A 17,285-nucleotide genomic window follows, 5' to 3' on the forward strand; every position below is an offset into this window, starting at 1 on the left:
TATGATTTTTAAAAGTAAACTCCAGCTAGAGCATCAAGTTACAAAACTATGAGAATGTAGACAGGACTTTACTGTATGTTGTGGAGGAAAATATCTTCATATGTTGTTAAAATCTCTGTAAGCCATTTGTGTTGCTTAATTTTAAGTTATCTGGGAGATTTTTAAAAGTGCTCACATACTTTTTATGAATATGATTTTTAAAGATCAGATACAATTCTGTGTCTTGACAGGGCCGTGTACCACAGATGCTGTACAGTGTGAAAACCTCAGATCCACGGACCCAAAAACTTAAGATTCATGGAAAGCGTCATGAATAAAACATGAACTGTATTTCCACAGACCTGACATATAAATCTGAGTTAGGCCTAATGGAGAAGGTTTCAACCATTTGAGCACGAGACGGCGTGTTCTAGTCAACCCTTTGTAACTCATTTATAAACTATCTGCATGATTTTTGAAAAGCCCTTGCATACACAATTGCCTTGGACTGACAAGAATATGAATGCGGTGTCTCATTTTGGAAACCTTGTTTGTGATGCCTTAGTGGGTAAGACCTTGGGCTGTGGCTTGTGGGTTCCAATCCCACCTGTTTTTCTGAACTTTAAAGGTGTCTACTGGATGGTTAAAAGTCTTTGCGCAATTGTTGTGATCTTGATTCCAGAAATTCCTTTTCATTGACAAGAGATTTTGATCCAAGTCGAATATAAGCAAATCTCATGAGTCCCAGCATGCCCTTTGTGAAGATTTCTCTAAAAATTAAATTCCTTCTGAAAAGTAGGAGGGTATAGGCAAGGCTGTGCATCATTCCAAAAGGAACACGCCACTCTCATGTAGCTAAAGGTTAAGCTAAGAGCTTAAGCTCCGGTGTGAAGACTGTCAGACTTTAACATATGAATAGTAAAAAATGTCCCGAGTGTCTTCATTTTTTTTTTCACTGAAAAATATAAATGACAAAACAAGAAACTTTACCTTCAATTTACATACATGAGTTTAAAACACACAACTTACATAGTCAGCATTAAGAATGTTCTGTCTGTCTCATATCATGTAGGCCCAGTGGCCTAATGGATAAGGCATCAACCTCTGGAGCTGGGGATTGTGGATTCAAGTCCCACCTGGGTCACTCACTTTTAAGCAGTCCATGGAACTGAAAAATGCTGCTGAACCATTCGTCCACTTAAATCTAAACTTACAATTTCAAGAATAAGAACATCAAATGATACACTGTGTTTAGCAGCATAAGAAAGCTGAGGTTGCTATCTGACATATGAGAATAATGGAGCATTGACCAATGGAAAGGTGTAAAAATTTCTACCTTTGCCATGAGAAAATAGGCTGCATACCATTCTGAAAGGAAAACACTGCTCACACCTAGCCAAAGATTATGGCAAAAGTCGAGAGTTTGAGCTACGGGGAGAAAATTGACAGACTTAAAAATATTTGGTATATGAATGGTTAGAATTTTTTCCTCAGCATCTTACTTTTTACACTGAGAATTATAAAAGAGGGTTGCGCTGATAGATACTTTCCTCTGACTCTATACCAACTATTGGTTGGCTTAAGTTTGATGCAATAATTGTGGCATAGTTATGCTGCAAAATGGTGCATGTTCAACCCTCCCAATTTCCTGTGAAGACACCTATCCCATTGAGTGACTCCCCTTTTCTAGCATGTTTTTAGTGTAGGTACATTAGTAGATCTGGGCCAGCGTATTATGGTCTCGCCTCTCTTGCTCTTTTTTAAATCATCTGCTTCATGCTTAAAAAGCCCTCACATACTTTTTATAAATATGATTTTTAAAAGTAAACTCCAGCTAGAGCATCAAGTTCCAAAACTATGAGAATGTAGACAGGACTTTACTGTATGTTGTGGAGGAAAATATCTTCATATGTTGTTAAAATCTCTGTAAGCCATTTGTGTTGCTTAATTTTAAGTTATCTGGGAGATTTTTAAAAGTTCTCCCATACTTTTTATGAATATGATTTTTAAAGATCAGATACAATTCTGTGTCTTGACAGGGCCGTGTACCACAGATGCTGTACAGTGTGAAAACCTCAGATCCACGGACCCAAAAACTTAAGTTTCATGGAAAGCGTCATGAATAAAACATGAACTGTATTTCCACAGACCTGACATATAAATCTGAGTTAGGCCTAATGGAGAAGGTTTCAACCATTTGAGCACGAGACGGCGTGTTCTAGTCAACCCTTTGTAACTCATTTATAAACTATCTGCATGATTTTTGAAAAGCCCTTGCATACACAATTGCCTTGGACTGACAAGAATATGAATGCGGTGTCTCATTTTGGAAACCTTGTTTGTGATGCCTTAGTGGGTAAGACCTTGGGCTGTGGCTTGTGGGTTCCAATCCCACCTGTTTTTCTGAACTTTAAAGGTGTCTACTGGATGGTTAAAAGTCTTTGCGCAATTGTTATGATCTTGATTCCAGAAATTCCTTTTCATTGACAAGAGATTTTGAGCCAAGTCGAATATAAGCAAATCTCATGAGTCCCAGCATGCCCTTTGTGAAGATTTCTCTAAAAATTCAATTCCTTCTGAAAAGTAGGAGGGTATAGGCAAGGCTGTGCATCATTCCAAAAGGAACACGCCACTCTCATGTAGCTAAAGGTTAAGCTAAGAGCTTAAGCTCCGGTGTGAAGACTGTCAGACTTTAACGTATGAATAGTAAAAAATGTCCCGAGTGTCTTCATTTTTTTTTTCACTGAAAAATATAAATGACAAAACAAGAAACTTTACCTTCAATTTGCATACATGAGTTAAAAACACACAACTTACATAGTCAGCATTAAGAATGTTCTGTCTGTCCCATATCATGTAGGCCCAGTGGCCTAATGGATAAGGCATCAGCCTCCAGAGCTGGGGATTGTGGGTTCAAGTCCCACCTGGGTTGCTCACTTTTAAGCTGTCCATGGAACTGAAAAATGCTGCTGAACCATTTGTCCACAAAAATTGCTGCTGAATAGGGATGAGCAAACTCGAACTGTATAGTTCGGGTTCGTACCGAATTTTGGGGTGTCCGTGACACGGACCCGGACATTTTCGTAAAAGTCCGGGTTCGGGTTCGGTGTTCGTCGCTTTCTTGGCGCTTTTGTGACGCTTTCTTGGCGCTTTTTGAAAGGCTGCAAAGCAGCCAATCAACAAGCGTCATACTACTTGCCCCAAGAGGCCGTCACAGCCATGCCTACTATTGGCATGGCTGTGATTGGCCAGAGCACCATGTGACCCAGCCTCTATTTAAGCTGGAGTCACATTGCGCCGCCCGTCACTCTGCTCTGATTAGCGTAGGGAGAGGTTGCGGATGCGACAGTAGGGCGAGATTAGGCAGATTAACTCCTCCAAAGGACTTCACTTGATTAATCGATCGATCTGCAGCTGTGCATCATTGAGCTGCTGAAATTCAAATGCTCACTCACTGTTTTTAGGCTGCCCAGACCGTTTGTCAGTCACTTTTTTCTGGGGTGATCGGCGGCCATTTTGTGTCTTGTGCGGTGCTGCGACCAAGTGCATCCAAGCTGCGACCAAGTGCATTTAACCCTCAATGGTGTGGTTGTTTTTTGGCTAAAGCCTACATCAGGGTGAAGCTGTCACACCAAGTGCATTTAACCAGCAATAGTCTGTTCATTTTTTGGCCATATACTAAATCAGGGGCAAGCTGCGCCTGTCACCAAGTGCATTTAACCCTCAATGGTGTGGTTGTTTTTTGGCTAAAGCCTACATCAGGGTGAAGCTGTCACACCAAGTGCATTTAACCAGCAATAGTCTGTTTATTTTTTGGCCATATACTACATCAGGGGCAAGCTGCGCCCGTCACCAAGTGCATTTATCCCTCAGTAGTGTGGTTCGTCAAGCTGTGACACCAAGTGCATTTAACCAGCAATAGTCTGTTCATTTTTTGGCCATATACTACATCAGGGGCAAGCTGCGCCCGTCACCAAGTGCATTTAACCCTCAGTAGTGTGGTTGGTCAAGCTATCACACCAAGTGCATTTAACCAGCAATAGTCTGTTCATTTTTTGGCCATATACTAAATCAGGGGCAAGCTGCGCCCGTCACCAAGTGCATTTAACCAGCAATAGTCTGTTCATTTTTTGGCCATATACTACATCAGGGGCAAGCTGCGCCCGTCACCAAGTGCATTTAACCCTCAGTAGTGTGGTTGGTCAAGCTATCACACCAAGTGCATTTAACCAGCAATAGTCTGTTCATTTTTTGGCCATATACTAAATCAGGGGCAAGCTGCGCCCGTCACCAAGTGCATTTAACCAGCAATAGTCTGTTCATTTTTTGGCCATATACTACATCAGGGGCAAGCTGCGCCCGTCACCAAGTGCATTTAACCCTCAGTAGTGTGGTTGGTCAAGCTATCACACCAAGTGCATTTAACCAGCAATAGTCTGTTCATTTTTTGGCCATATACTAAATCAGGGGCAAGCTGCGCCCGTCACCAAGTGCATTTAACCAGCAATAGTCTGTTAATTTTTTGGCCATATACTACATCAGGGGCAAGCTGCGCCCGTCACCAAGTGCATTTAACCCTCAGTAGTGTGGTTCGTCAAGCTGTGACACCAAGTGCATTTAACCAGCAATAGTCTGTTCATTTTTTGGCCATATACTACATCAGGGGCAAGCTGCGCCCGTCACCAAGTGCATTTAACCCTCAGTAGTGTGGTTGGTCAAGCTATCACACCAAGTGCATTTAACCAGCAATAGTCTGTTCATTTTTTGGCCATATACTACATCAGGGGCAAGCTGCGCCCGTCACCAAATGCATTTAACCAGCAATAGTGTGGTTATTTTTTGGCCATATCCCAGTCTAATTCTGTCACTAAATCCATACCGGTCACCCAGCACCTAAATACTAGGCCTCAAATTTATATCCCGCTAAATCTCTCGTTACCGCTGTCCTGTTGTGGCTGGGAAAGTTATTTAGTGTCCGTCAAAGCACATTTTTTGTTCTGGGTTGAAATACAATTCCCAATTTAGCAATTTCATAATTTAGTGGTTCCTGCTATATCAGAGCTATTTGAAATCTATCCCTAAAAGGGTATATAATATTCAAGGTGCACATAGGGTCATTCAGAATAACTTCACACACACGCTACTGTGCATTTCCAAGTCTAATTCTGTCACTAAATCCATACCGGTCACCCAGCGCCTAAATACTAGGCCTCAAATTTATATCCCGCTAAATCTCTCGTTACCGCTGTCCTGTTGTGGCTGGGAAATTTATTTAGTGTCCGTCAAAGCACATTTTTTGTTCTGGGTTGAAGTACAATTCCCAATTTAGCAATTTCATAATTTAGTGGTTCCTGCTATATCAGAGCTATTTGAAATCTATCCCTAAAAGGGTATATAATATTCAAGGTGCACATAGGGTCATTCAGAATAACTTCACACACACGCTACTGTGCATTTCCAAGTCTAATTCTGTCGCTAAATCCATACCGGTCACCCAGCGCCTAAATACTAGGCCTCAAATTTATATCCCGCTAAATCTCTCGTTACCGCTGTACTGTTGTGGCTGGGAAAGTTATTTAGTGTCCGTCAAAGCACATTTTTTGTTCTGGGTTGAAGTACAATTCCCAATTTAGCAATTTCATAATTTAGTGGTTCCTGCTATATCAGAGCTATTTGAAATCTATCCCTAAAAGGGTATATAATATTCAAGGTGCACATAGGGTCATTCAGAATAACTTCACACACACGCTACTGTGCATTTCCAAGTCTAATTCTGTCGCTAAATCCATACCGGTCACCCAGCGCCTAAATACTAGGCCTCAAATTTATATCCCGCTAAATCTCTCGTTACCGCTGTCCTGTTGTGGCTGGGAAAGTTATTTAGTGTCCGTCAAAGCACATTTTTTGTTCTGGGTTGAAGTACAATTCCCAATTTAGCAATTTCATAATTTAGTGGTTCCTGCTATATCAGAGCTATTTGAAATCTATCCCTAAAAGGGTATATAATATTCAAGGTGCTCATAGGGTCATTCAGAATAACTTCACACACACGCTACTGTGCATTTTCAAGTCTAATTCTGTCGCTAAATCCATACCGGTCACCCAGCGCCTAAATACTAGGCCTCAAATTTATATCCCGCTAAATCTCTCGTTACCGCTGTACTGTTGTGGCTGGGAAAGTTATTTAGTGTCCGTCAAAGCACATTTTTTGTTCTGGGTTGAAGTACAATTCCCAATTTAGCAATTTCATAATTTAGTGGTTCCTGCTATATCAGAGCTATTTGAAATCTATCCCTAAAAGGGTATATAATATTCAAGGTGCACATAGGGTCATTCAGAATAACTTCACACACACGCTACTGTGCATTTCCAAGTCTAATTCTGTCGCTAAATCCATACCGGTCACCCAGCGCCTAAATACTAGGCCTCAAATTTATATCCCGCCAAATCTCTCGTTACCGCTGTCCTGTTGTGGCTGGGAAAGTTATTTAGTGTCCGTCAAAGCACATTTTTTGTTCTGGGTTGAAGTACAATTCCCAATTTAGCAATTTCATAATTTAGTGGTTCCTGCTATATCAGAGCTATTTGAAATCTATCCCTAAAAGGGTATATAATATTCAAGGTGCACATAGGGTCATTCAGAATAACTTCACACACACGCTACTGTGCATTTCCAAGTCTAATTCTGTCGCTAAATCCATACCGGTCACCCAGCGCCTAAATACTAGGCCTCAAATTTATATCCCGCTAAATCTCTCGTTACCGCTGTACTGTTGTGGCTGGGAAATTTATTTAGTGTCCGTCAAAGCACATTTTTTGTTCTGGGTTGAAGTACAATTCCCAATTTAGCAATTTCATAATTTAGTGGTTCCTGCTATATCAGAGCTATTTGAAATCTATCCCTAAAAGGGTATATAATATTCAAGGTGCACATAGGGTCATTCAGAATAACTTCACACACACGCTACTGTGCATTTCCAAGTCTAATTCTGTCGCTAAATCCATACCGGTCACCCAGCGCCTAAATACTAGGCCTCAAATTTATATCCCGCTAAATCTCTCGTTACCGCTGTACTGTTGTGGCTGGGAAAGTTATTTAGTGTCCGTCAAAGCACATTTTTTGTTCTGGGTTGAAGTACAATTCCCAATTTAGCAATTTCATAATTTAGTGGTTCCTGCTATATCAGAGCTATTTGAAATCTATCCCTAAAAGGGTATATAATATTCAAGGTGCACATAGGGTCATTCAGAATAACTTCACACACACGCTACTGTGCATTTCCAAGTCTAATTCTGTCACTAAATCCATACCGGTCACCCAGCGCCTAAATACTAGGCCTCAAATTTATATCCCGCTAAATCTCTCGTTACCGCTGTCCTGTTGTGGCTGGGAAAGTTATTTAGTGTCCGTCAAAGCACATTTTTTGTTCTGGGTTGAAATACAATTCCCAATTTAGCAATTTCATAATTTAGTGGTTTCTGCTATATCAGAGCTATTTGAAATCTATCCCTAAAAGGGTATATAATATTCAAGGTGCACATAGGGTCATTCAGAATAACTTCACACACACGCTACTGTGCATTTCCAAGTCTAATTCTGTCACTAAATCCATACCGGTCACCCAGCGCCTAAATACTAGGCCTCAAATTTATATCCCGCTAAATCTCTCGTTACCGCTGTCCTGTTGTGGCTGGGAAAGTTATTTAGTGTCCGTCAAAGCACATTTTTTGTTCTGGGTTGAAATACAATTCCCAATTTAGCAATTTCATAATTTAGTGGTTTCTGCTATATCAGAGCTATTTGAAATCTATCCCTAAAAGGGTATATAATATTCAAGGTGCACATAGGGTCATTCAGAATAACTTCACACACACACGCTTCTGTGCATTTCCAAGTCTAATTCTGTTAGTAAATCCATACCGGTCACCCAGCGCCTAAATACTAGGCCTCAAATTTATATCCCGCTGAATTTGAATACAATACATTGGGCCAAATAATATTTTTGTTGTTGTGGTGAACCATAACAATGAGAAAAACATCTAGTAAGGGACGCGGACGTGGACATGGTCGTGGTGGTGTTAGTGGACCCTCTGGTGCTGGGAGAGGACGTGGCCGTTCTGCCACATCCACACGTCCTAGTGTACCAACTACCTCAGGTCCCAGTAGCCGCCAGAATTTACAGCGATATATGGTGGGGCCCAATGCCGTTCTAAGGATGGTAAGGCCTGAGCAGGTACAGGCATTAGTCAATTGGGTGGCCGACAGTGGATCCAGCACAGTTCACATTATCTCCCACCCAGTCTTCTGCAGAAAGCGCACAGATGGCGCCTGAAAACCAACCCCATCAGTCTGTCACATCACCCCCATGCATACCAGGGAAACTGTCTCAGCCTCAAGTTATGCAGCAGTCTCTTATGCTGTTTGAAGACTCCGCTGGCAGGGTTTCCCAAGGGCATCCACCTAGCCCTTCCCCAGCGGTGAAAGATATAGAATGCACTGACGCACAACCACTTATGTTTCCTGATGATGAGGACATGGGAATACCACCTCAGCATGTCTCTGATGATGACGAAACACAGGTGCCAACTGCTGCGTCTTTCTGCAGTGTGCAGACTGAACAGGAGGTCAGGGATCAAGACTGGGTGGAAGACGATGCAGGGGATGATGAGGTCCTAGACCCCACATGGAATGAAGGTCGTGCCACTGACTTTCACAGTTCGGAGGAAGAGGCAGTGGTGAGACCGAGCCAACAGCGTAGCAAAAGAGGGAGCAGTGGGCAAAAGCAGAACACCCGCCGCCAAGAGACTCCGCCTGCTACTGCCCGCCGCCATCTGGGACCGAGCACCCCAAAGGCAGCTTCAAGGAGTTCCCTTGGCATGGCACTTCTTCAAACAATGTGCTGACGACAAGACCCGAGTGGTTTGCACGCTGTGCCATCAGAGCCTTAAGCGAGGCATTAACGTTCTGAACCTGAGCACAACCTGCATGACCAGGCACCTGCATGCAAAGCATGAACTGCAGTGGAGTAAACACCTTAAAACCAAGGAAGTCACTCAGGCTCCCCCTGCTACCTCTTCTGCTGCTGCCGCCTCGGCCTCTTCTGCTGCTGCCGCCTCGGCCTCTTCCTCCGCCTCTGGAGGAACGTTGGCACCTGCCGCCCAGCAAACAGGGGATGTACCACCAACACCACCACCACCACCTCCGTCACCAAGCGTCTCAACCATGTCACACGGCAGCGTTCAGCTCTCCATCTCACAAACATTTGAGAGAAAGCGTAAATTCCCACCTAGCCACCCTCGATCCCTGGCCCTGAATGCCAGCATTTCTAAACTACTGGCCTATGAAATGCTGTCATTTAGGCTGGTGGACACAGACAGCTTCAAACAGCTCATGTCGCTTGCTGTCCCACAGTATGTTGTTCCCAGCCGCCACTACTTCTCCAAGAGAGCCGTGCCTTCCCTGCACAACCAAGTATCCGATAAAATCAAGTGTGCACTGCGCAACGCCATCTGTGGCAAGGTCAACCTAACCACAGATACGTGGACCAGTAAGCACGGCCAGGGACGCTATATCTCCCTAACTGCACACTGGGTAAATGTAGTGGCAGCTGGGCCCCAGGCGGAGAGCTGTTTGGCGCACGTCCTTCCGCCGCCAAGGATCGCAGGGCAACATTCTTTGCCTCCTGTTGCCACCTCCTCCTTCTCGGCTTCCTCCTCCTCTTCTTCCACCTGCTCATCCAGTCAGCCACACACCTTCACCACCAACTTCAGCACAGCCCGGGGTAAACGTCAGCAGGCCATTCTGAAACTCATATGTTTGGGGGACAGGCCCCACACCGCACAGGAGTTGTGGCGGGGTATAGAACAACAGACCGACGAGTGGTTGCTGCCGGTGAGCCTCAAGCCCGGCCTGGTGGTGTGCGATAATGGGCGAAATCTCGTTGCAGCTCTGGGACTAGCCAATTTGACGCACATCCCTTGCTTGGCGCATGTGCTGAATTTGGTGGTGCAGAAGTTCATTCACAACTACCCCGACATGTCAGAGCTGCTGCATAAAGTGCGGGCCGTCTGTTCGCGCTTCCGGCGTTCACATCCTGCTGCTGCTCGCCTGTCTGCGCTACAGCGTAACTTCGGCCTTCCCGCTCACCGCCTCATATGCGACGTGCCCACCAGGTGGAACTCCACCTTGCACATGCTGGACAGACTGTGCGAGCAGCAGCAGGCCATAGTGGAGTTTCAGCTGCAGCACGCACGGGTCAGTCGCACTACAGAACAGCACCACTTCACCACCAATGACTGGGCCTCCATGCGAGACCTGTGTGCCCTGTTACGCTGTTTCGAGTACTCCACCAACATGGCCAGTGGCGATGACGCCGTTATCAGCGTTACAATACCACTTCTATGTCTCCTTGAGAAAACACTTAGGGCGATGATGCAAGAGGAGGTGGCCCAGGAGGAGGAGGAGGAGGAGGAGGAGGAAGAGGGGTAATTTTTAGCACTTTCAGGCCAGTCTCTTCGAAGTGACTCAGAGGGAGGTTTTTGGCAACAGCAGAGGCCAGGTACAAATGTGGCCAGACAGGGCCCACTACTGGAGGACGAGGAGGACGAGGATGAGGAGGAGGTGGAGGAGGATGAGGATGAAGCATGGTCACAGCGGGGTGGCACCCAACGCAGCTCGGGTCCATCACTGGTGCGTGGCTGGGGGGAAAGGCAGGACGATGACGATACGCCTCCCACAGAGGACAGCTTGTCCTTACCCCTGGGCAGCCTGGCACACATGAGCGACTACATGCTGCAGTGCCTGCGCAACGACAGCAGAGTTGCCCACATTTTAACCTGTGCGGACTACTGGGTTGCCACCCTGCTGGATCCACGCTACAAAGACAATGTGCCCACCTTACTTCCTGCACTGGAGCGTGATAGGAAGATGCGCGAGTACAAGCGCACGTTGGTAGACGCGCTACTGAGAGCATTCCCAAATGTCACAGGGGAACAAGTGGAAGCCCAAGGCCAAGGCAGAGGAGGAGCAAGAGGTCGCCAAGGCAGCTGTGTCAATGCCAGCTCCTTTGAGGGCAGGGTTAGCATGGCAGAGATGTGGAAAACTTTTGTCAACACGCCACAGCTAACTGCACCACCACCTGATACGCAACGTGTTAGCAGGAGGCAACATTTCACTAACATGGTGGAACAGTACGTGTGCTCACCCCTCCATGTACTGACTGATGGTTCGGCCCCATTCAACTTCTGGGTCTCTAAATTGTCCACGTGGCCAGAGCTAGCCTTTTATGCCTTGGAGGTGCTGGCCTGCCCGGCGGCCAGCGTTTTGTCTGAACGTGTATTCAGCACGGCAGGGGGCGTCATTACAGACAAACGCAGCCGCCTGTCTACAGCCAATGTGGACAAGCTGACGTTCATAAAAATGAACCAGGCATGGATCCCACAGGATCTGTCCGTCCCTTGTCCAGATTAGACATTAACTACCTCCCCTTAACCATATATTATTGGACTCCAGGGCACTTCCTCATTCAATCCTATTTTTATTTTCATTTTACCATTATATTGCGAGGCTACCCAAAGTTGAATGAACCTCTCCTGTGTCTGGGTGCCGGGGCCTAAATATATGCCAATGGACTGTTCCAATGTTGGGTGACGTGAAGCCTGATTCTCTGCTATGACATGCAGAATGATTCTCTGCTGACATGAAGCCAGATTGTCTGTTACGGGACCTCTCTCCTCTGCCTGTGTGCTGGGCCTAAATATATGCCAATGGACTGTTGCAGTGGTGGCTGACGTGAAGCCTCATTCTCTGCTATGACATGCAGACTAATTCTCTGCTGACATGAAGACAGATTCTCTGTTACGGGACCTCTCTCCTCTGCCTGTGTGCTGGGCCTAAATATATGCCAATGGACTGTTGCAGTGGTGGCTGACGTGAAGCCTCATTCTCTGCTATGACATGCAGACTGATTCTCTGCTGACATGAAGCCAGATTCTCTGTTACGGGACCTCCCTCCTCTGCCTGGGTGCTGGGCCTAAATATATGCCAATGGACTGTTCCAATGTTGGGTGACGTGAAGCCTGATTCTCTGCTATGACATGCAGACTGATTCTCTGCTGACATGAAGCCAGATTCTCTGTTACGGGACCTCCCTCCTCTGCCTGGGTGCTGGGCCTAAATATATGCCAATGGACTGTTGCAGTGGTGGCTGACGTGAAGCCTCATTCTCTGCTATGACATGCAGACTGATTCTCTGCTGACATGAAGACAGATTCTCTGTTACGGGACCTCCCTCCTCTGCCTGGGTGCTGGGCCTAAATATATGCCAATGGACTGTTGCAGTGGTGGCTGACGTGAAGCCTCATTCTCTGCTAAGACATGCAGACTAATTCTCTGCTGACATGAAGCCAGATTCTCTGTTACGGGACCTCTCTCCTCTGCCTGGGTGCTGGGCCTAAATTTATGAAAATGGACTCTTACAGTGGTGGGTGACGTGAAGCCAGATTCTCTGCTATGGGACCTCTCTCCAATTGATTTTGGTTAATTTTTATTTATTTAATTTTTATTTTTATTCATTTCCCTATCCACATTTGTTTGCAGGGGATTTACCTACATGTTGCTGCCTTTTGCAGCCCTCTAGCTATTTCTTGGGCTGTTTTACAGCCTTTTTAGTGCCGAAAAGTTCGGGTCCCTATTGACTTCAATGGGGTTCGGGTTCGGGACGAAGTTCGGATCGGATTCGGATCCCGAACCCGAACATTTCCGGAATGTTCGGCCGAACTTCTCGAACCCGAACATCCAGGTGTTCGCTCAACTCTACTGCTGAACCATTCGTCCACTTAAATCTAAACTTACAATTTCAAGAATAAGAACATCAAATGATACACTGTGTTTACCAGCAGAAGAAAGCTCTTCATATGTATCCATAGAATGTTTGTCAAGTGAGGTTGATATCAGACATATGAGAATAATGGAGGATTGACCAATGGAAAGGTGTAAAAATTTCTACCTATGCCATGAGAAAATAGGCTGCATACGATTCTGAAGGGAAAACACTGCTCACACCTAGCCAAAGATTATGGCAAAAGTCGAGAGTTTGAGCTACGGGTCGCCTGGGTCGCTCACTCTTAAGCTGTCCATGGAACTGAAAAATGCTGCTGAACCATTTGTCCAGAAAAATTGCTGCTGAACCATTCGTCCACTTAAATCTAAACTTACAATTTTAAGAATAAGAACATCAAATGATACACTGTGTTTACCAGCAGAAGAAAGCTCTTCATATGTATCCATAGAATGTTTGTCAAGTGAGGTTGATATCAGACATATGAGAATAATGGAGGATTGACCAATGGAAAGGTGTAAAAATTTCTACCTTTGCCATGAGAAAATAGGCTGCATACGATTCTGAAAGGAAAACACTGCTCACACCTAGCCAAAGATTATGGCAAAAGTCGAGAGTTTGAGCTACGGGGAGAAAATTGACAGACTTAAAAATATTTGGTATATGAATGGTTAGAATTTTTTCCTCAGCATCTTACTTTTTACACTAAGAATTATAAAAGAGGGTTGCGTGGATAGATACTTTTCTCTGACTCTATACCAACTATTGGTTGGCTTAAGTTTGATGCAATAATTGTGGCATCGTTTTGCTGCAAAATGGTGCATGTTCAACCCACCCAATTTTCTGTAAAGACACCTATCCCATTGAGTGACTCCCCTTTTCTAGCATGTTTTTAGTGTAGGTACATTAGTAGATCTGGGGCAGCGTATTATGGTCTCGCCTGTCTTGCTCTTTTTTAAATCATCTGCTTTATGCTTAAAAAGCCCTCACATACTTTTTATAAATATGATTTTTAAAAGTAAACTCCAGCTAGAGCATCAAGTTCCAAAACTATGAGAATGTAGACAGGACTTTACTGTATGTTGTGGAGTAAAATATCTTCATATGTTGTTAAAATCTCTGTAAGCCATTTGTGTTGCTTAATTTTAAGTTATCTGGGAGATTTTTAAAAGTGCTCACATACTTTTTATGAATATGATTTTTAAAGACCAGATACAATTCTGTGTCTTGACAGGGCCATGTACCACAGATGCTGTACAGTGTGAAAACCTCAGATCCACGGAACAAAAAACTTAAGTTTCATGGAAAGCGTCATGAATAAAACATGAACTGTATTTCCACAGACCTGACATATAAATCTGAGTTAGGCCTAATGGAGAAGGTTTCAATCATTTGAGCACGAGACGGCGTGTTCTAGTCAACCCTTTGTAACTCATTTATAAACTATCTGCATGATTTTTGAAAAGCCCTTGCATACACAATTGCCTTGGACTGACAAGAATATGAATGTGGTGTCTCATTTTGGAAACCTTGTTTGTGATGCCTTAGTGGGTAAGACCTTGGGCTGTGGCTTGTGGGTTCCAATCCCACCAGTTTTTCTGAACTTTAAAGGTGTCTACTGGATGGTTAAAAGTCTTTGCGCAATTGTTATGATCTTCATTCCAGAAATTCCTTTTCATTGACAAGAGATTTTGATCCAAGTCGAATATAAGCAAATCTCCTGAGTCCCAGCATGTCCTTTGTGAAGATTTCTCTAAAAATTCAATTCCTTCTGAAAAGTAGGAGGGTATAGGCAAGGCTGTGCATCATTCCAAAAGGAACACGCCACTCTCATGTAGCTAAAGGTTAAGCTAAGAGCTTAAGCTCCGGTGTGAAGACTGTCAGACTTTAACGTATGAATAGTAAAAAATGTCCCGAGTGTCTTCATTATTTTTTTTCACTGAAAAATATAAATGACAAAACAAGAAACTTTACCTTCAATTTGCATACATGAGTTAAAAACACACAACTTACATAGTCAGCATTAAGAATTTTCTGTCTGTCCCATATCATGTAGGCCCTGTGGCCTAATGGATAAGGCATCAGCCTCCGGAGCTGGGGATTGAGGGTTCAAGTCCCACCTGGGTCGCTCACTTTTAAGCTGTCCATGGAACTGAAAAATGCTGCTGAACCATTCGTCCACAAAAATTGCTGCTGAACCATTCGTCCACTTAAATCTAAACTTACAATTTCAAGAATAAGAACATCAAATGATACACTGTGTTTACCAGCAGAAGAAAGCTCTTCATATGTATCCATAGAATGTTTGTCAAGTGAGGTTGCTATCTGACATATGAGAATAATGGAGAATTGACCAATGGAAAGGTGTAAAAATTTCTACCTTTGCCATGAGAAAATAGGCTGCATACGATTCTGAAAGGAAAACACTGCTCACACCTAGCCAAAGATTATGGCAAAAGTCGAGAGTTTGAGCTACGGGGAGAAAATTGACAGACTTAAAAATATTTGGTATATGAATGGTTAGAATTTTTTCCTCAGCATCTTACTTTTTACACTAAGAATTATAAAAGAGGGTTGCGTGGATAGATACTTTTCTCTGACTCTATACCAACTATTGGTTGGCTTAAGTTTGATGCAATAATTGTGGCATCGTTTTGCTGCAAAATGGTGCATGTTCAACCCACCCAATTTTCTGTAAAGACACCTATCCCATTGAGTGACTCCCCTTTTCTAGCATGTTTTTAGTGTAGGTACATTAGTAGATCTGGGCCAGCGTATTATGGTCTCGCCTGTCTTGCTCTTTTTTAAATCATCTGCTTCATGCTTAAAAAGCCCTCACATACTTTTTATAAATATGATTTTTAAAAGTAAACTCCAGCTAGAGCATCAAGTTACAAAACTATGAGAATGTAGACAGGACTTTACTGTATGTTGTGGAGGAAAATATCTTCATATGTTGTTAAAATCTCTGTAAGCCATTTGTGTTGCTTAATTTTAAGTTATCTGGGAGATTTTTAAAAGTGCTCACATACTTTTTATGAATATGATTTTTAAAGACCAGATACAATTCTGTGTCTTGACAGGGCCGTGTACCACAGATGCTGTACAGTGTGAAAACCTCAGATCCACGGACCAAAAAACTTAAGTTTCATGGAAAGCGTCATGAATAAAACATGAACTGTATTTCCACAGACCTGACATATAAATCTGAGTTAGGCCTAATGGAGAAGGTTTCAATCATTTGAGCACGAGACGGCGTGTTCTAGTCAACCCTTTGTAACTCATTTATAAACTATCTGCATGATTTTTGAAAAGCCCTTGCATACACAATTGCCTTGGACTGACAAGAATATGAATGTGGTGTCTCATTTTGGAAACCTTGTTTGTGATGCCTTAGTGGGTAAGACCTTGGGCTGTGGCTTGTGGGTTCCAATCCCACCAGTTTTTCTGAACTTTAAAGGTGTCTACTGGATGGTTAAAAGTCTTTGCGCAATTGTTATGATCTTCATTCCAGAAATTCCTTTTCATTGACAAGAGATTTTGATCCAAGTCGAATATAAGCAAATCTCCTGAGTCCCAGCATGTCCTTTGTGAAGATTTCTCTAAAAATTCAATTCCTTCTGAAAAGTAGGAGGGTATAGGCAAGGCTGTGCATCATTCCAAAAGGAACACGCCACTCTCATGTAGCTAAAGGTTAAGCTAAGAGCTTAAGCTCCGGTGTGAAGACTGTCAGACTTTAACGTATGAATAGTAAAAAATGTCCCGAGTGTCTTCATTATTTTTTTTCACTGAAAAATATAAATGACAAAACAAGAAACTTTACCTTCAATTTGCATACATGAGTTAAAAACACACAACTTACATAGTCAGCATTAAGAATTTTCTGTCTGTCCCATATCATGTAGGCCCTGTGGCCTAATGGATAAGGCATCAGCCTCCGGAGCTGGGGATTGAGGGTTCAAGTCCCACCTGGGTCGCTCACTTTTAAGCTGTCCATGGAACTGAAAAATGCTGCTGAACCATTCGTCCACAAAAATTGCTGCTGAACCATTCGTCCACTTAAATCTAAACTTACAATTTCAAGAATAAGAACATCAAATGATACACTGTGTTTACCAGCAGAAGAAAGCTCTTCATATGTATCCATAGAATGTTTGTCAAGTGAGGTTGCTATCTGACATATGAGAATAATGGAGAATTGACCAATGGAAAGGTGTAAAAATTTCTACCTTTGCCATGAGAAAATAGGCTGCATACGATTCTGAAAGGAAAACACTGCTCACACCTAGCCAAAGATTATGGCAAAAGTCGAGAGTTTGAGCTACGGGGAGAAAATTGACAGACTTAAAAATATTTGGTATATGAATGGTTAGAATTTTTTCCTCAGCATCTTACTTTTTACACTAAGAATTATAAAAGAGGGTTGCGTGGATAGATACTTTTCTCTGACTCTATACCAACTATTGG

General features: G+C 43.4%; 3 non-coding genes across 3 annotated transcripts; all 3 read left to right on the forward strand.

Annotated features, from left to right (window-relative positions):
- Positions 1-2,838: 2,838 nt before the first annotated feature.
- Positions 2,839-2,911, forward strand: TRNAW-CCA. Its single transcript has one exon. It is a non-coding gene; the product is annotated as a tRNA-Trp (tRNA).
- Positions 2,912-14,873: 11,962 nt separating this feature from the next.
- On the forward strand, positions 14,874-14,946 carry TRNAR-CCG. Its single transcript has one exon. It is a non-coding gene; the product is annotated as a tRNA-Arg (tRNA).
- A 1,776-nt stretch (positions 14,947-16,722) lies between these two features.
- TRNAR-CCG lies at positions 16,723-16,795 on the forward strand. Its single transcript has one exon. It is a non-coding gene; the product is annotated as a tRNA-Arg (tRNA).
- Positions 16,796-17,285: the final 490 nt, after the last annotated feature.

Source organism: Bufo gargarizans, chromosome 5, assembly GCF_014858855.1.
Source record: "Bufo gargarizans isolate SCDJY-AF-19 chromosome 5, ASM1485885v1, whole genome shotgun sequence".
NCBI lineage: Eukaryota > Metazoa > Chordata > Amphibia > Anura > Bufonidae > Bufo > Bufo gargarizans.